This window comes from Salvelinus sp. IW2-2015, linkage group LG11, assembly GCF_002910315.2.
Source record: "Salvelinus sp. IW2-2015 linkage group LG11, ASM291031v2, whole genome shotgun sequence".
NCBI lineage: Eukaryota > Metazoa > Chordata > Actinopteri > Salmoniformes > Salmonidae > Salvelinus > Salvelinus sp. IW2-2015.
In genome coordinates, this window is record NC_036851.1 from 14,566,522 (window position 1) to 14,587,369 (window position 20,848).

Here is a 20,848-nt window from a genome sequence, read left to right on the forward strand (position 1 = left end):
ACAAAGACAGGAAACAACCACCCACAAACCCCAACACAAAACAAGCCACCTATATATGATTCCCAATCAGAGACAACACAAAACACCTGCCTCTGATTGAGAACCATATTAGGCCAAACATATAAACAGACAAACTAGACACACAACATAGAATGCCCACCCAGCTCACGTCCTGACCAACACTAAAACAAGCAAAACACACAAGAACTATGGTCAGAACGTGACAATACATAACAACAAATACATGTCCATTGGGTTGAGGGGGTGGAGGGGGATGACCATAGGGGGAGCAGTAGTCAGACTAAATTGCCATTGAGGGGGTGTGGGGACAAAATGAAATAATACAAATAATAATATACATATTAACACCTGAGGTGGGATCAGATTAAAAGTCTGAGAGGGTGGAAGGAAAATGTCCATAACTCCTTCAAGACTGTTGGAAAATCATTCCTCATGAAGCTGTTTGAAAGAATGCCAAGAGTGTGCAAAGCTGTCATCAAGGCAAAGGGTGGCTACTTTGAAGAATATCAAATATAAAATATATTTTGATTTGTTTAACACTGTTTTGGTTACTACATGATTCCATATGTGTTATGTCATAGTTTTGATGTCTTCACTATTATTCTACAATGTAGAAAATTGTAAAAATAAAGAAAAACCCTGAAATGAGTAGGTGTTTCCAAACTTTTGACTGGTACTGTAAGTCATGGCAAAATGTGTAAAGTTTGCAGGAACATTTTCTCTCCGCCCCATGGCTTAATGTGTTGAATTGCAGGAAATGAGCTTTAAAACTGCAACATTTTCTCTCCTCCAAAAAGAGGGCTGTGAACAATTTGAAGAGTTCGGGGTCACATGGGTTGTGAGGTGGGGTTTGTTACTATGCCGATAAATGACAATATCCATCCGAACCTTTGCCACCTAGGACATTTGTGTACCCCTGCTCTATAAAAGTGACCTGACCTCCGCTTCCCTCCCAGAGCTTGAGTGGTATCATCCGGGTCAGCGTTTCCCACTTCATCTCCTCAGCCCCACCTGCATGCCTCTCAGCTGTCTGACCTCGTCACACTCACACTCATCCAGGTACACAAAGAGACTCTCTTTATTACCACCTGCCCTGAACAAACCCCTTTATTCATCTGCCCACCTATCCGTCTCTCTGAGGCGCAGCAGAGGAGAGGGAAGTTGAAGAGGGAGAGACATTATCCGCTGGAGGACAAAACAGTCATTGCTGACAATGATAAACATCACAAAACATTCTGTCATTACAGGAAGAAGAGTCCAATAGGAGAGCAGAATTCCACAGCAGAACATTCTGGAAGGTTGACCTGGAACAGATACTGCTCTAGAATGATGCTTATAGGGGAAAGAAACAAAGTGTGAGGTCTACTTGGTGAGAGGAATTTGTGTTTGATTACCAACCTGTCACTGTGGACATTTACATGTTGGAGCTTTCAAAGCTGTCCTGACCTAAGCAGCACAGTTCCTGCCAAACTGGATGCGCAAACTATGCACACAGAGAATAGAGAAGTTACAGGGAGAGGACAGGCAACTTCCAGTGACTAGAGAATGGAATCCCTTTATTAAATATGCTAACTATATACTATACTATTTTTTGTCTGTCTCACTCTCTCTCTCTCTCTCTCTCTCTCTCTCTCTCTCTCTCTCTCTCAATTCAAAGGGATTATTGTGTCATTCTGTCATTACAGGAAGAAGAGTCCAATAGAAGAGCAGAAACATACTGTATGTTTACGTTGCCAAAGCAAGTGAAATAGATAATTAACAAAAATGAAATAAACAATAAAAAATGAACAGTAAACGTTACACAGTTCCAAAGGAATAGTGACATTTCAAATGTCATATCATGGCTATATACACTTCATTCAGAAAGTCTTCAGACCCCTTGACTTTTTCCACATTCTGTTACATTACAGCCTTATTGTCACGGCTGTTGAAGGATGAGGACCAAGGTGCAGCGTGGTGAGCGTACATTTAACTTTAACTTTAAGAATGACGCCGACAAAAAAACAATAAACCATACAAAACAAACCGTGAAGCTAAAGGCAAKAGTGACAACAAACAAAGACAACTTCCCACAAAGAACGGTGGGAAAAAAAGCTACGTAAGTATGGTTCCCAATCAGAGACAACAATAGACAGCTGTCCCTGATTGAGAACCATACCCGGCCAAAACATAGAAATAGAAAATCATAGAAACACAAAACATAGAATGCCCACCCCAACTCACGCCCTGACCAAACCAAAATAGAAACATAAAAGGGATCTCTAAGGTCAGGGCGTGACACTTATTCTAAAATGGATTAAATAAATAACAAATCCTCCTCAATCTACACACAATACCCCATAATGACAAGCGAAAAAAGGGTTTTAGAATTTTTTGCAAATGTATTAAAAATAAAACAGAAATACCTTATTTACATAAGTATTCAGACCCTTTGCTATGAGACTCGAAATTGAGCTCAGGTGCATCCTATTGCCATCGATCATCCTTGAGATGTTTCTACAACTTGATTGGAGTCCACCTGTGGTAAATTCAATTGATTGAACATTATTTGGAAAGGCACACACCTGTCTATATAAGGTCCCACAGTTGACAGTGCATGTCAGAGCAAAATCCATGCCATGAGGTCAAAGGAGTTGTCCGTAGAGCTCCTAAACAGGATTGTGTCGAGGCACAGATCTGGGGAAGGGTACCAAAATGTTTCTGCATCATTGAACGTCCCAAGAACACAGTGACCTCCATCATTCTTAAATGGAAGAAGTTTGGAACCACCAAGACTCTTCCTAGAGCTGGCCGCCCTGGCCAAACTGAGCAATCGGGGGAGAAGGGCCTTGGTCAGGGAGGTGACCAAGAACCTGATGGTCACTCTGACAGAGCTCCAGAGTTCCTCTGTGGAGATGGGAGAACCTTCCAGATGAACATCAGGCCTTTATGGTAGACTGGCCAGACGGAAGTCATTCCTCAGTAAAATGCACATGACAGCCCTCTTGGAGTTTGCCAAAAGCCACCTAAAGACTCTCAGACCATAAGAAACACGATTCTCTGTTCTGATGAAACCAAGATTGAACTATTTGGCCTGAATGCCAAGCTTCACGTCTGGAGGAAACCTGGCACCATACCTATGGTGAAGCAAGGTGGTGGCAGCATCATACTGTGGGGATGTTTTTCAGCGGCAGGGACTGGGAGACTAGTCAGGATCAAGGGAAAGATGAATGGAGCAAAGTACAGAGAGATTCTTGATGAAAACCTGCTCCAGAGCTTCCAACAGGACAACGACCTTAAGCACACAGCCAAGACAATGTAGGAGTGGCTTGGGGACAAGTCTCTTAATGTCCTTGAGTGGCCCAGCCAGCGCCCAGACTTGAACCTGATCGAACATCTCTGGAGAGACCTGAAAATAGCTGTGCAGCATCGCTGCCCATTCAACCTAACAGAGCTTGAGTGGATCTGCAGATTAGAATGGGAGAAACTCTCCAGATACAGGTGTCACGATCGTCATGGGAAGAAGTGGACCAAAGCGCAGCGTGGTACGTGTTCATTCTATTTATTTCTTTAAGGCTTTTGTCGCCTGCCATGATCTCCTCCCATGTCCACGATGTCCTAAACTCCCTTCTCTCCCATGCCCAGGATCCCTTCTCCTTCTGGCCACGCTGCTTGGTCCTTTTGTGGTGGGTTTTTCTGTCACGATCGTCATGGGAAGAAGTGGACCAAAGCGCAGCGTGGTATGTGTTCATTCTATTTATTTATTAAATGAACACCGACAACAACAAAACAAATACGAACGTGACGTTCTGCAGGGCAAAATAACAACCAATGCAAAAATAAGAACCCACAAATGAAAGAGGGAAAAAGGACTGCCTAAGTATGATTCCCGATCAGAGACAACGATAGACAGCTGCCTCTGATTGGGAACCACACTCGGCCAAAAACAAAGAAATAGAAAACATAGAAATTAAGAAACTAGAATGCCCACCCTAGTCACACCCTGGCCTAACCAAAATAGAGAACTCTCTATGGCTAGGGCGTGACAACAGGTGTGCCAAGCTTGTACCGTCATACGTAAGAAGACTCAAGGCTGTAATCGCTGCCAAAGGTGCTTCAACAAATGTATTATTTCCGTTTTTATTTGTACTAAATGTGCAAATTGAAAACCTGTTTTTGCTTAGTCATTATAGGGTATTGTGTGTAGATTGACGAGGGACAAAAACAATTTAATCAATTTTAGAATAAGGCTGTAACAGCAAAATGTGGAAAAGTCAAGGGGTCTGAATACTTTCCGAATGCGGTGTACAGTGTTGTAACTATGTGCAAATAGTTAAAGTACCAAAGGGAAAATAAATAAACATAAATATGGGTTGTGTTTACAATGGTGTTTGTTCTTCACTGGTTGCCCTTTTCTTGTGGCTACAGGTCACACATATTGCTGCTGTGATGGGACACTGTGGTATTTCACCCAATAGATATGGGAGTTTATCAAAACTGGATTTGTTTTCGAATTCTTTGTGGGACTGTGTAATCTGAGGGAAATATGTGTCTCTCATATGATCATACATTTTGCAGGAGGTTAGGAAGTGCAGCTCAGTTTACACCTCATTTTATGGGCAGTGTACATATAGCCTGTCTTCTCTTGAGAGCCAGGTCTTCCTACGGCGGCCTCTCTCAATAGCAAGGCTATTTTCTCTCTCTCTCTCTCTCTCTCTCTCTCTCTCTCTCTCTGCTCTCTCATATCTCTCGTCTCCCTTCCCCCTCTCTCGTCTCTCTCTCTCTTTCTTTCCTCTCTCTCTCTTCGTTCTAGACTTTCTTGTTTATAGAATCACAAATAGGCTGTACCTGATGGAGGGGAGAGAGAGCAGAGCTGCTGATGGACGAATAGAGGCCTGCATGGTTGTGAGGTTCCTCTGTCTGAGCTGTAGCACTGGCTCCTATCTGGGTCTCATCAGGCTGCTCCAGGCCTGAGAGGAGGAGGCATGAGTGGAACAGGGCTGAGGAGTAAATGAAAGCTCAAGGTCCAGAGGTGAAATGAGCAGAATCACCTCCCTCCCACCTTTCTATAATCAACAAAGCATATTCCAACATGGCAATTTATTCTGACCATCGAAAAAAACCTCCCTTTTTGCATTTTCCAAATGCAACCATAGCATACCAATAACTTTGACTGTTTAAAACCACAACATTAACATGCACTGTGTCAATCAAAGCAAAGGTTTGTCTGTTGTCCGTCAATGTGAAGATTTCCTCTTTCAGTTTGACACAACACTGTAAAGTCATTTTGATTCAGAACAGACCCTTTTGGATATGTTCTGCATGCACTTCTCTGTTGACAAATTCTTCAGCTTTGCAAGCCAACATGAACATCTAGGACTGTTCGTGAAGCATTCAAGCTGGTATTGGTCTAACAATCATTTCTAAACACATAATCACGTGCCTGTATACCATATGCTGCTGACATGCCCATTTGTAAAACATTTAATGACATCACAATTACTGTTCGTTGACGAGACGCCGAACAGTTTCTTTTGAAAAGCTATCGTGTATCTTGGGCATGATTAGTGGACGTTTTCCATTCTGTGACATTTCTACATTGTGTCCTACAGAAAGCAGAGGGTGATTCAGATCAGTGGCCTTTTGCCCCCCACAAAGCTATGGCTGTTAGAGTCAACAGCAAGTCATTAGGCATTTCCTCCTCCTCCTCCTCCTCCTCCTCCTCCACCCAACCATGTGCACTTGAATCTCATAAATGTTATGAGCAATGCTACAATGACATGGTTGCTCATGGCAACACTGAACACTTGTGAAAAACATGTTTGCAAGTAGCAACAGTATGCCAATACATCATTAAGACGTTTTGTTGACAGGCCTCTTTTATCTTTTGAATGGGAAAAGACAGGGCTTTTCAGAACCACATCAGGAACTGTCCTCTATGCCTCCCTATAACCCAGGAAACACTGGCCCAGGCTCATGAAGTGCGTTTTAACACGTCTCTGTGCTGTGCAGACCATTGCTCAGTAAACATATGACATTGGTTAATGCACAGCCAGCCTGTTTTCATGGGGTTCACTGTAATGCAATACCACCAGTTGAAGACTGCTTGTGTGAATTTTATGGAACCAAGGGACAGTGTAAGTTCCACCTTACAGTCCTGATAAAATGTGTGCTGGCTTACAAGGCCGTACAACCATTTCCCCACCTCTCACAAACGCCCAAGCATTACCCCTGAGTCTCTGCTAACAATGACTTTTATAGATTACTCACTGTTTGAGCAATTCATTCTTTTTAGAATTATGTCTACTCAGTTCTATCATATGCGTAATGCTGAAAGTCTTTTTAGTCTTATGCAAGCTGATGTTTAATACAGTACTGTAAACATTGTGGTCAGTAAACCGTACTACTATGGCTGACCCTGTAAAACAACACATTTCATTGCACCTGTCCAGTGTAAGTGACAATAAAACATTTTTAAAAGTATATATATATACACTTTATAATTTGCTGATCACTTGCATCTACTTTGTGTGGAGGCCTTCTGAGATGGAGAAGCTCCTTGGAAGGCCCTTCCTACCCCAGCCAGTGTACAAACCCTTCAATCTGGACCATCTGTACTGATGATCATATTTTTGCTTCTGTCCAAGTTTAGGTTGGTTGATTGAAACTCTTTTGCTGGGCAGCAGCGGTGTGGTCCACGTTGGTATCCCCATCTATCAGTTTAATGGCACTGTAACTTAACACTTTATCGCTTCCCGATAAAGACAAAGTGTTCCCACCCTTACCTGATCCATTAAACAAGGAGAGGGGGGAGCGCTCATTATGGCTCAATTGGGGTACAATGTCACACCACATCTCATAAACCCTGGCTGTAGCAGCTGCAGGAGGGCACACAGCTCACTTACAGTGGCATTATTTATGGAGGGCAACGCACTGGACACCCCCGGCTTGCACATTGTTTTATTTGCTTTTGGGGCAGGGGCCCCGATTCTACACCGTGGGAAAGGAGCTCAACCATCAGGTCGTGTGGAGGTTTTTACTGTGCATTGTCCAGGAGTAGAGGTGGGTTGGAGACCTTGGAATTAGTTGCCCCTATACTCCCCTTGTCTCCCCCATGTTATGTGTAACCCAGGGGAAATGACTATTTAAAGTGGTAGGGTTTCCTCCTTGTGGGCCCTGTGTTGCTCATCCCTCTCCTGGATATTACACAGACCCAGGGGCAGGATGTGTGTGGTTCCCTGATGTGACCTGTGAGTCAGTCGGGATGATAAAGAGGTCTTGTAGTGTGTGGTTGTGCACTGATCCCATCAGTCCTGTTCTCCATTCCTTACTATCCACTCTCCTTGTTGTTGGGACTAGGAGAAACTTTCTCGTTGTTTCGCAATGATGATGATGCTAATGATGAAGAATGGGGAAACTGAGTACTATAAACATTCGTATTGTCTTATTAACAAGTTGAGGTACGTGACATTTTCTTTCAGGCACAGCCTTTCCCTTTCACCAACAAATCAACGTTTCAAATCAAGTCACAATAATATTATATTACCAAATCAAAGGTGTATTTTAATAGTGGTGGGGCCACTTGGGGGTGGGATGTAGTGACAGCAACATCTGGGATGTTTACCCTCTGAATCGCTCCTCTCCCCCAGAGAGAAGTCTCCGATCTCCCAGATGAATCTGTCTCTCTCTTCCTGTCTCTCACACAGCTAGGGCTCAGTAGTGACTCAGTCTCTGCTGTGTGTTGTTCACGCAGGTTTGGGGTTTTGGTGTGACATAATTACAAAACCCATTCTCCTCACAGTAACACTCCTTGACTCCAGCACAGCTCCTTGGCTGTTTCAGTTTAACACACYGGCAGATTGTCAAACATTGTTATGGACACGGTGATTCCACTGCAGGCCTCTGGGACAGGGTGGGTATTAGAACCTAAGTATTTAGAGGCCATGTCTCCTCTAAAGGAATAATGATGTCCTTACATGTACCATAACCAATTTGATTATGGGGGGAAATGAGAATGATAAATAAATCAAAAGAAATGACGGCATCCTCGAAAGTATGTGTAGAAGGCATGTGTCTGAGGTGGAAGGGTCTAGGCCGGGTTACCGTAAAGCACTTTGTGACTACTATTGATGTAAAATGTTTAGTAGAAACACATTTGATTTATTGATTGATTGATTGACTGATAGCAAGCTTGTTACAAGAGAGGATGTGATCTTTAGAAGAGGATAACAGGTCCACAGCTGCTTGCTGCTTTTTGACGACCTCTCACGCCAGAGATTCTACTGGGAAGGGACTGGTCATATAGTAGTTAAGGCAGACACATCTTATGTCCTGGCAGGTGTCTTGGCTGGCTGTTGTCAGGATTAACTGCTTCTCTTCCTCTCAACATTTCCATATGTTCACTCCATCAAGGCATAACAAGGGACCAGACACTGCTGTGCTCACATAAGTCCTTACACGGATACAGTGAGATTCCCAGGGAAGCGTATGAAAGAGGTTTTAGTGTGAAAGTTTAGCAGGGGTTGGCGTTCCCATTCATGCACTGACACCTGTCGGGGGTCTGGGCCGTGCACAGTGATATGCTGAACGGCAGATGTGCATGGATCTCTTACTACTCGTTGAAGACACTGATGTTCTGAGGCATTTGGTTCTGGATATGAACATTGTAACACCTGCTCTGGTCCCTCGCCTTTGTATAACWAGTCTAACAGCGACCTACATTTGAGAAGTGTGCACCTGTCTCGTGTTAATGCCAAAATAGAAGATTATATATWTTTTTAAWTGTCTGGAATAAATGTTGAGTTGCGTGCATGTCATGGCCGTCAAATGAAGTAGACCAAAGTGCAGCGTGGTAAGCGTACATATTCCTTTTTTTATTAGGATGACGCCGACAAAAACAATAAACAATACAAAAACAACCATGAAGCTTAAGGGCTATGTGCCACAAACAAAGTTAACTTCCCACACTGAAAGGAGGGAGAAGGGCTACCTAAGTATGGTTCCCAATCAGAGACAACGATAGACAGCTGTCCCTGATTGAGAACCATACCCGGCCAAAACATAGAAATACAAAATCATAGAAAACAAAAACAGAGAATGCACACCCCAAATCACACCCTGACCAAACCAAMTAGAGACAYAAAAAGGCTCTCTAAGGTCAGGGCGTGACAGTGCAGTTGTGTATGATTAGAGACTCCTTGGCAGCATTTATCGGTATCCTGATACAGTGGCATCACAGTGTGGTGAAATAGTTATTAAATAACTGTTTCTTCTTCATGTACTTCATTGCATTTACATATTTACATCTATTAAAGGCATATTATCCAATGATTAAAAGCGTAGATTACTTGTACCGAAATATCTCACAGTGGAGAGTGGAAACCTTTTCTGCGCAGGTTAGTGTTTTTTTGTGCTGAATCTTGTTCTGGAAGCAGCTCTGCAGAGTGATCCCTAGCTGGCACAGCCACAAAGTCATAAAATCTGATTTTAAATGTAACCTTAACCACAGTGCTAACTTGATTGCCTAACTCTAACCTTAAATTATGACCAAGAAGCACATATTTGTTTTCATTAATTTTGACAATATAGCCAATTTTGACTTTGCAGCTGACCTATCTAAGGGGAMATTTTTTCAGGACAATACTCGTGACAATAAACGTCAACCTGCCTTCTCTACCCAAACCAAGCCCAGTGCTCCTACCTTACTGCCCAGATATGCCCACATATTTTCTATTGGTCACCCATCATTTAAACAAGCATTTTACTACACCCACAATTACAAGTATTTCGCTACAACCGCAATAACATCTGCCAAATATGTGTATGCGACCAATAACATTTGATTTGACCAATTTGATTAGAATTTGATTTGACAAGTTTGACAGATGCCCCATTTCCTCTTAACTTACTGCCCACATATTTCTATTGGTCATCCATCATTTCGACAAGTTTGACAGATTTCTATTTGCATATCTCTTCACCATTAAGAAATCAGCAGTGGTACAATAAATACACTTTTGTTATACAATGAGTTTCCTGGTTAATCCCATTTCCTCCCAAGGGATTGAGATATTGGTACAGCCAGAGATTTGGTGTAGTTCCTTAATGTAACCGCCCATGTACTTTGTGTACATTATACTCTACTGTGTGAGTCCAGGAATATACAGTATTCACGTCTTCATTTCCCCTATAGAAAACCATGTGGTTTCCTGCGGTTGTGCTGTATTATGCTTGGATTTGAGTGTCTATCGCCACTAATCTATCCGTTAAACAAAACAATTTAAGAGCACTGCAGAGAGTTTTATTCAGCTACATTGCGTCATCGAGAGCGTACACCTGGGACGAGTTGCTCGTGGCACTCCAAGCCTCCCACTGAGTCAGTGGAACCTGAGCGCTTGCATGTTCCCAGGAGTTCACGATGTGCTTAATCTCCCCGCTGAACAGATTTCTGCGGAGCACCAACCCCAGCAGATGTTATTGAGTGCACATTTGTAAATGTTTACCCGGCTGAGCCTATGAAAACCAGGGAGGCTGGTGTTTTCAATCGCAGAGGCCTCAGTTAGAAAGCACAGTCATGGCGATCTTAATCTACCAGCGAGGACTAGAGGAGGTGGTTTAGAGAGCACTGAAGACGGTGGTCGTATAGTTCAAGTCTTAGAACAAAATAGTGAAAGGTTTGTGGTTAGAAAATGCTTGTCCACTACCTCAGGCCTTGTAGAGAGTGCTTGTAAGCTTCAGGCTCTAGCTGACAGTTTTATACTGTCATGTTTTATCATCTGAGTTCTCCCCTTTTACTACACTGAGCTATGTGTCTTTACAGGAAACACAACTTCCTCAGACTTAATTCAATTTGATCCAAGGAATAAAAAGTATGSTATTTTGAATCAATATGGCAGGAATAACATTGACAATGTTGCAAAAAGATTCAATGAATTGCACTTCACTCAAGTGGGCATGAACAGAGCAAAGCAAACGGACAGAGAGAAAGAAGAGGGGGCATCAAAAGGCATGAAAGGAGGAATAACTCTCAGCTTGACATTAGGTCTGCCCCGCTGTCGAAGCGATGTGCCCCTAGAGAGAAGGGTCAAAGTGTGCCTTGGAGCTTGCAGCCCTTTGCCTCTAATGAAGATAAAACAGACATGCTATGAGCGCCATCTGCCCTGACGACMGTCATTACTGAAGCTAATACGGAAGGGAGAGAAGTTATAGGGAGCTAACTACTCCAGGGGAGTAAAAAAAAAATCTCTAACTCTATTACCTCTTACATAGTAAGGGACTGAACTATTCCAAGCCGTTCCTCAGTGAGCACTATATCAGAACTAGATTTATGGTACATACATGTACATCACAACTGTATGTGAGGAGTCTCGAGTCTCTGCAATGTTTTGGCGCCTACATGTTTAACATGCGTTTGCATGTTGAGTCTCACTAGCAGATCAGCTTCAGCTTTTGTAGTTCGATACGCAGCACCAGAGGGGAATAATCACGTTAATTATGCATCTGAGAATGATTATATGAACACATAAAATGTGGGTGAGTAGTAGTGCTCCTCTTTGTTGCAGTAAAAACCCTGTCTTTGTTGGTACGGTATGTCTCATTAGTGCTATTCCCACAGCTGGATGTGGGCTAACAAGATGGCCGACGAATCTCTCTAATTAGCTCCGCTGGTACCACTCTTCCCTCTGCGTGCCCAATGATAGCCTTCACTACGAGGCCTTGCCTTTGCTTTACCATGCAGGGGGTTGGAGATATTGATTGCGGTTGTGCTTCTTTATTGATAAATTCCCTTTGTGCTGTTCAGCAGGCAGTTTCTGGCTGCGCTGTGTAGGGATCTCCCTGAGACTGTATTGATCAAGCAGAGGCAAACATTGGGGAACCAGTAACCTTGGGATTTTGAATGAAGACAGAATAGGGGCCCTCCGCGTGCAGTCTGGCTTAGGCCTTGAGCTGCACGGTAGGGGGGCAGAGTCAATAGTTTGACTAGTGTTCACCGTCTGCAGGAAGATATTCCTTATAAATTGTTTACGGACTTGTTGAATATTTTTGACTGCTTCGCTTTTTGACTGCTTTCGCTTCCAACTGTGCTTCATATAGCGATTCCTTTTTTCCGTRCTGCTCTCACAAACTTGTTAGCAGGGCAGTGATGTACCACCATCGCCATGTGTCTTTCTACTGATGGAGGGTGCCGACGAGGGCATGAGGTACCCTAGTGACTGGTCACACAGGACAAGCCTAGCTTCTGAAGGTGGGGGGAGTTATGGTTCAGAGGGAGGGTTAAGAGTGAACTCTGGGTGAGCGACCCTTTCAGCCAGAGTGTCGGGTGTCTCCACACAACATGCCAGCGTTTATTTAGCACCAGGCAACAAGTTGTAGGGAAACCCGATCGCCTTTCAGACAGTGGGCCGCTGCTCCTTCACACACGGCCGCCCTGGCCTCCACGGCGTCTCCCCAGTCTCTCCCTGTACGTACTCCTCTGTGGAGTGATGCGATAGTGCCCGTTATAGCCAGCCACTGATGCACTTCAAGCAGAGCCAAGTCGCCAGCTCTCACATTACAGTACACCGGACGAGCGGTACCCTGTCAATAACGGCCTACGGGCAGATGCGGAGCACTGCGTTAAGTTGTAAAGGGATCATCGGTTTCTTTCTCAGTATGGCGTTTTGAAAATGGGGATATAGGGGATATATTACATCTAGTGCAACCAGATACAGGAGGAGCCTCCGAGTTACACACCAGTAAATTGATTAAGAAAATACATACGCGTAGTCTGTCCTCTTTACTCCTTATTGGATGGGAGACTAAAACAAGTGGCTGAGAGCTTGACTTCTGATCTTTGGAATCTGTTTCATAACTGTGCACATAACTGGGGTGGCACTGCCTGGAGCCAAACTGGGGGAGGCTGGCAAAGCATAGTTTAGCAATTAAAAACAGAAACTGATCTAGGTCAGTCTATTTTTCTGTGGCTGTTCATGGAATGCTTTCTTGAACCTTTCATATGACCTGTTAATATCTCTCATAGAACCAAAGAGGGAGAAACATACAAAAACCTCCTATATTATGCACAGTAACAGGTCATACCTTTAAACGCATTGACTTTGTGATTATTTTGCRAACCACGATGTGGTTACCACAAAGCTGGTGTTAGCTTGGCTAGCTGTCAGTTGGAGAAAGGACAGTGGCCACATCTGGAGTGTGCTGAGACAGTCTATTAGAAAACTGACATTGATTAGAAATGATTTGCCGAGTATAGGAAGGGTAAACTCTGGGAGAGTGTTTGGTATGTCATGTCAGATCATACACAGAGCTCTGCCTAAGCACATTGATTAATGATGGGAACAGGCAGCTAAACAATTTCCCTGGGTTGCTTTTTCCAGAGAACAACCAGATTTATCAGGTCAGGGTTATCGCAGCTGCCTGTCGTAAGTCAAATGATCAATGAAGTGGACCCAAGTGTTTTTGCCCAACTGGACTTTAGAAATGAAACGGATTGACCCAGAGGAACAGTGTATGTGACCTGTTGTTCTAAGACCGGTGTGTCCAGATAGGGTGTGATCTATGGCAGGGTGTTACGATCGTCTAATGAATTAACGGACCAAGGCGCAGCGTACGTAGAGTTCCACATGTTTAATAAAGGAAACTCACAAAAACAATAAACAGCAAACGAAACGTGATGCTCATGCAGTGCTCACAGGCATCAACACAAAAAACATGATCCCACAAAAACCAGTGGGGAAATGGCTGCCTAAATATGATCCCCAATCAGAGACAACGATAAACAGCTGCCTCTGATTGGGAACCATACCAGGCCAACATAGAAATCAACACACTAGATCACCCACCCTAGTCACACCCCGACCTAACCAAAATAGAGAATAAAAGGCTCTCTATGGTCAGGGCGTGACACAGGGTCATGAGTGTGAGACACACTTGCTTTCTTTATGTGGGAGGTTAAAGAAGGGCTTCCTACAGTACCTCCCTTCCAGATACATAAACAATAACTTGATTAACAAGAATTCATGTGGATACATTCATCCGAACTGACTTATTTGCATTGCTTTATTAGTCTGATATGTTTTTTTCATTCCCTTTTGTGTGTTTGTAGATCTACAGCATTTAAAACTACAAAAAAATGTGTTGCTGTGCTATGTTGTAATCTCCAGGATCTAGCTTCGGGTTCTTTTCAGCAACTCAAGAGGCTGATAGCCACCCAGTGAGCAAACTTGGTCATAGAGTCATGTCACTTCTATCAGCACTATGATATTTCCCTGCAGAGAACCTTCACCTCATCAGTCATGTTACTGTGAGGAGTGAAGTGTTCACAACGCATTATAGAGCTTAAATCAGCTTTACTGGTTCTATTTACACCTCATGGTCCAGTCACAGATAAACAACCCACAGATTTTGCATGGATACCTGATACAATCCAGGCTTTTAACAGATCATGTACATCCATTTGAGTGTGGAGAAACAACAGGCATCTAGGGTGCCTAGATTAGAACAGATAAAAAGTTAACAGTCATGTTAATAGTCATGTTTAGTGTGATTTTATGAACCCGGTGATTTGCATACTGTCTATAGAACAGCATATGACTTAAGTCAATCTTCAGTTGATCAAATCAAGTCTGAGGGCTCCTCTATATGAGCAAAAAGTTTGCATTTTAGAAACCAGGCTGAAGTCTGGCCATACCTCCTGTCAGTCCTGGTCAGCAATGTGGTTAGAATCACTGGGACACAAAGGACAAGACAGCTATACATTCAGGCCTTAAAACTAAGGTCATGTGAAGCCTAAACCTCGTGCGTGACCCMTCTGGACAGAAGGTCTGTGTGGTTGGGGCACTCCACCCAACCCATGCACCGATAAAGCTGTAAAGCAATTTAAACAAAAGGCAGATGAGATGGGATCTCTTTGAGGACTCCGACTCCCAGCTTTCCCACAGTGGTGATAAGCTCCAGTCCCCTCACCAGACACATGCAGGGTGTTGCTGTCTGCCTGGATCTGGATGTACAGGCCTGGGGTCCACACACTTCACTGGTCCAGTATTGCAGAGAAAATGAGAACCCAGGAATAATCTAGAAAATATAATTTGGTATTTCCATGGTAACAAATAGAGGACATTTATAGTTGCAGGATCATACATGGATCCCTGCCTAAGCACACTGATTAATGATGACTTAACAAGTTCTCTGGGTTGCTTTTCCCAGAGGACAACCAGAGATTATCACAGCCCTGAACACGTCACTGTTTTCAATCACCTTTTGAAAACAGAGGAAATGTATATCTCCAGGATCTTTGATTATCTAATACGTTTTTTCAGTCTTATTGCTTACTGACATGCCAATATATAGTGAGACTAGTCCATGCATAACAAATACTTTCAGAAGAACGTCATAGAGAGCCATCAAAGCCCCTTGGACCAAAATGCCATAAGATGTGTAGACATAGCCCACAAGCAATCAAGCAGATCTAACTCAAATACCCCTATTCCCCTCCACGAGACAACAGACTTTCCCAACAGCCACTTGGTATTCCGTGCAGAGAACTTGAGCAGAGAACTGATAGCTCGACCCACAGCCACGGGCAGCCTCTCCCTGCTTCTGCCAGGCATTGTTTTACAAATGTCTAGCTTTGTTTTGAAATGGAGAGATACGGCTTTACAAAGGGAGAGGCGGGTTGCCCTCAAATAGAGACAACTATAAAATTAGAGCATGATTGCGATAAGCTTAAATTATGGAAGTGCTGTCGCTTTCTAATGCAGGCTATCAGCAGGGATGAAGAGGCTGTCTGAGAGCCCTCCACAGAGTAGACATGCAGGTAATAAGCAGGGAATGATGGGTGTAAATACCTCCCACCCTGGGGACACGCAACGCACTGGGGATGAGACCTTCCCTGCTGTCTTGCAACACACACTTATAGGAGGAGCAACACAGACCGAAGGGATGCATCCTGGAGCCTGTCTCTTATACACATCTAGATGTGTATAAGAGACAGCACACACACACACACACACACACACACACACACACACACACACACACACACACACACACACACACACACACACACACACACACACACACACACTACACATCTAGATGTGTATAAGAGACAGGCTCTCATCCCCCTCAATGCACACGCAAACACACACACACACACACACACACACACACACACACACACGCTGCCTGTCTTTTTACTGTTGTTTTATTTCTTTACTTACCTATTGTTCACCTAACACCTTTTTTGCACTATTGGTTAGAGCCTGTTAGTAAGCATTTCCCTGTAAGGTCTACACCTGTTGTATTCGGCGCACGTGACAAATACACTTTGATTTGATTTGACACTCACACAAGTACACTAACCGCATATGATCTGAACCTTTTTGCTAGGTTACATTCAAAGTTGTTTTATTATACACATTAATCCAATTCCATGTAATAGCTGTCATATTACGAATGATCCCACACCGTACATTGAACCAGTTCAGCACCTCGGCCCGGACATAGCATCATTCTTGTGAGACGAGGGGTATGTAATGACACATTAAGGACGATAAATATAAGACGGATTCCCTATGAGGTCATGAAAGGGCTGGGAACTCAGACACGGTATGTCTGGTAGTCAATGTGCAGGGGGACGCAACACAGCCGGTCATTGTGTTAGTACAGCACTCCAACTASAGCACTGCTGCTCCTGCCTCAATCCTCCTGGGTGCATGTACAGCTGTGTGACACCAGCCAGAATTGGGGGTGGTCAGCTCCAGACACATTATATAATCACTTACAGTAGGGACGTCTACCACTGCTCCTACCCCTACACTTCAGTGTCTCCATGATCCAGGTGTTTGTACAGTGCATTTGGAAAGTATTCAGACCCCTTGACTTTTCCACATTTTGTTACGTTACAGCCTTATTCTAAAATTGATTACATCATTTTTTCCCCTCATTAATCTACACACAATACCCCATGATGACAATGCAAAAACAGGTTTTTAGACATTTTTGCACATCTATTAAAAGTAGAAAACAGAAATTCTTATTTACATAAGTATTCAGACCCTTTGCTATGAGACTCGAAATTGAGCTCAGGTGCATCCTGTTTCCATTGATCATCCTTGAGATGTTTCTACAACTTGATTGGATTCCACTTCAGGTAAAATCAATTGATTGGACATGATTTGGAAAGGCACACACCTGTCTATAAAAGTTCCCACAGTTGACAGTGCATGTCAGAGCAAAAACCAAGCCATCAGGTCGAAAGAATTGTCCGAAGAGCTCCTAGACAGGAATGTGTCAAGGCACAGATCTGGGGAAGGGTACCAACAAATGACTGCATCATTGAAGGTTCCCAAGAACACAGTGGCCTCCATCATTCTTAAATGGAAGAAGTTTGGAACCACCAAGACTCTTCCTAGAGCTGGCCGCCAGACCAAACTGAGCAATCGGGGGAGGGGTGACCAAGAACCCAATGGTCACTATGACAGAGATCCAGTCCCTCTGTGGAGATGGGAGAACATTCCATAAGGACAATCATCTCTGCAGAACTCCACCAATCAGGCCTTTATGTTAGATTGTCCAAACGGAAGCCACTCCTCAGTAAAAGGCACATGAATGCCCGCTTAGAGTTGAGAAACAATATTCTCTGGTCTGATGAAACCAAGACTGAACCATTTGGCCTGAATGCCAAGCGTCACGTCTGGAGGAAACCTGGCATCATACATAAGGGTGAAGCATGGTGGTGGCAGCATCATGCTGTGGGGATGTTTTTTAGCGGCAGGAACTGGGAGACTAGTCMGGATCGAGGGAAAGATTAACAGAGCAAAGTACAAAGAGATCCTTGATGAAAACCTGCTCCAGAGCACTCAAGTCCTCAGACTGGGGAAAAGTTTCACCTTCCAACAGGACAAGTCTCTGAATGTCATTGAGTGGCCCAGCCAGAGCCCTGACTTGAACCTGATCAAACATCTCTGGAGAGACCTGAAAATAGCTGTGCAGCGATGCTCCCCATCCAACCTGACAGAGCTTGAGAGGATCTGCAGAAAGGAATGGGATAAACTCCCCAAATGCATGTGTGCCAAGCTTGTAGTGTCATACCCAAGAAGACTTGTGGCTGGAATCGCTGCCAAAGGTGCTTCAACAAACTACTGAGTACAGGGTCTGAATACTGATGTAAATGTGATATTTCAGTTTTTTTATTTGTAATACATTTGCAAACATTTCTAAAAAACGATTTTTACTTCGTCATTATGGGGTATTGTGTGTAGATTGATGAGGGGGGGGAATTATTTAATCAATTTTAGAATTAGGCTGTAAAGTAATCACATGTGGTAAAAGTCAAGGGGTCTGAATACTTTCCGAATAAACTGTATGTCACCTAGCCAAGTAGACACATTCAAATTGACTTTACATTGGCTCGTAATGTTGAGCAGTTACTGAGGTCGACCACAGTCAGCTTGTTTTATTATGACATTGGCTCACTCTATGCTATCCTAAGAAGGCCCTTCAGAGAAGTTGGCTTATAAACGGGGATACAGAGCAAAGACATTCAGTGTGGATTCAGTGTAGTTACTTGTGTTGGACCTAGCAAAGACCCGTTCCTCAACTTGAATTTATATCAGAGAACTGTCTGTGTTACTCAGTGTGCCTTTGCATAAGTATCAGTCTTTTGGCATTCTACATAGTCATGACTAACCTCTGGCTAGTTGTTTCATCTCTACTTCATAGTGAAATTGTAACTGGCATGTTTTGATTAAGTCTTACCATAAAGGCCCTTCTAGCTGCCAATATCAATAAGTGATTGATTTGTTTGAAAAATAAAAGTTGGCATACATACAAATCTAAAATGATTATTAACGGGTCATGTGTAGATATTTCTATATTTTATAAAGTACAGAATGTTATAAATGTTTTACTGTTGGCATTGCCTCCTGTGCTTTTTGCTTTGCCAAACAGTACCAATACATCAAATCATGAAACTTCACTTATTGCCTAGAATGCAATGTCACAAGGAATGTATGTCCAAATTAATAAAACATGATTAATATACTATACATCTTTATCAAAAATAAATGTGCACCATACATTTTTGTAGTTTTAATAATGATATTAGTAATGACAGTATATAACAAGACATTAAAGCTAATCTATCTCTCCAATTATATTGTCAGCATTGCAGTAATGATTCTGTTATTCTACTGAGGTTGGTATATGGTTAATGTTTGATGTCAGGGGTGGTGAGGTTTTTGGACTCAACACTGGCCAAGTCAACCTGTCATCTTTCCCCTGTGTTTCATTTGGGTGTTATTCTGAGGTTCTGAGGGAGAACGCAGCTTGGCCTGCGGTATCGTTGGCTTCTCTCGTGGCCACACATGGTGACATAATTCTGAACACTCAATCATAAAAAAATCACAACCAATAAATAGACTAGTCGTTGCTGGCCATGTGACTTCAGAGCACGTAAAGAACATAGAGGAATTGCATTAGAGGCAGAGGGACCTGCTGTTGCCAGACTCTGTATTGGGCTGGAAATCTTGTTGGTCCTCCAATGCAGGTCCCATTTATAACATCTTTATCTTATTTGTCAAATGGAACTGAAAGCATTGCGATAAAAGATAGGATTGTGTTGAATTACAGCCAAGCCAGGGCAGCATGGGGAAAGCATTAGCGAACTCCACCATCTGCATTTTGAACCATAACCTCTATCCACAGCATACAGTGTGTGAAGCTGAACACTGCACGCGGAGAGTTCACAAATATGTTGATCTTGCATGCCTTGGCTGAAGCTTGCTGTTGTTTTTCCTTCTGTGCACGCCTGTGAGATAAGCAGGGAGGGTTGGGTTCAGATAGGATCTCCCGTCTTTTCAGTTTAAAGATGGGCGACTACAGTTTAACTCAGTTATCAAGACACTTCTAAAGAGACTCTACCCCAAAACACCCACCGCTCACATTTCTACATGGTAGACTGACTCCAAGGGAAGGGAAGCACTATGTGAAATCCCCTAGAAGTGGAGAAAAGAGAACACAAGCATCTCTCTGACTGGTGATCTGTTAGTCACCATTTAACAAGCCAGTAGAGTTGGGCTAAGACGGCCACCACAATGAAACCTGTTGAGTGTTTGAGTGGTCACTCTTAGACCTCCTAGTTTCTCACTCGCTTTGGTCAAATAACGAGAGAGGACATCATGCTTTTCACACCAGTTTTGCCATTTGTTTGAGACATGCAATTGATTTATTCTTATATAATTGCAATATGCATTATTTAGTGGTGGCTCATACGAAATCCTATGTATTTACATCTGAGGGCAAAATGAGGGCATAACTTTCATCACACTGTCCCTCTCTTTCCTTCTCGCTGTCATTCAATTCTCTCTCTCTCTCTCTCTCTCTCTTTCTCTCTCTCTCTCTTTCAATTCAGTTCAATTCAAGGGGCTTTATTGGCATGGGAAACATTGTATACATTGCCAAAGCAAGTGAAATGGATAAACAAAACAGGCCACATATTTTGCTGCTGTGATTGCACACTTTGGTATTTCACCCAATATACATGGGAGTTTATCAAAATTAGATTTWTTTTCAAATAATTTGTGTGTCTGTGCAATCTGAGGGAAATATGTGTCTCCAATATGGTCATACACTTGGCAGAAGGTTAGGAAGTGCAGCTCAGTTCCCACCTCATTTGCACATAGCCTGTCTTCTCTTGAGAGCCAGGACTGCCTATGGCGACCTTTCTCAGTAGTAAGGCTATGCTCACTAAGTCTGTACATAGTCAAAGCTTTCTTTAATTTTGGGTCAGTCACAGTGGTCAGGTATTCTGCCACTGTGTACTCTCTGTTTAGGGCCAAATACATTCTAG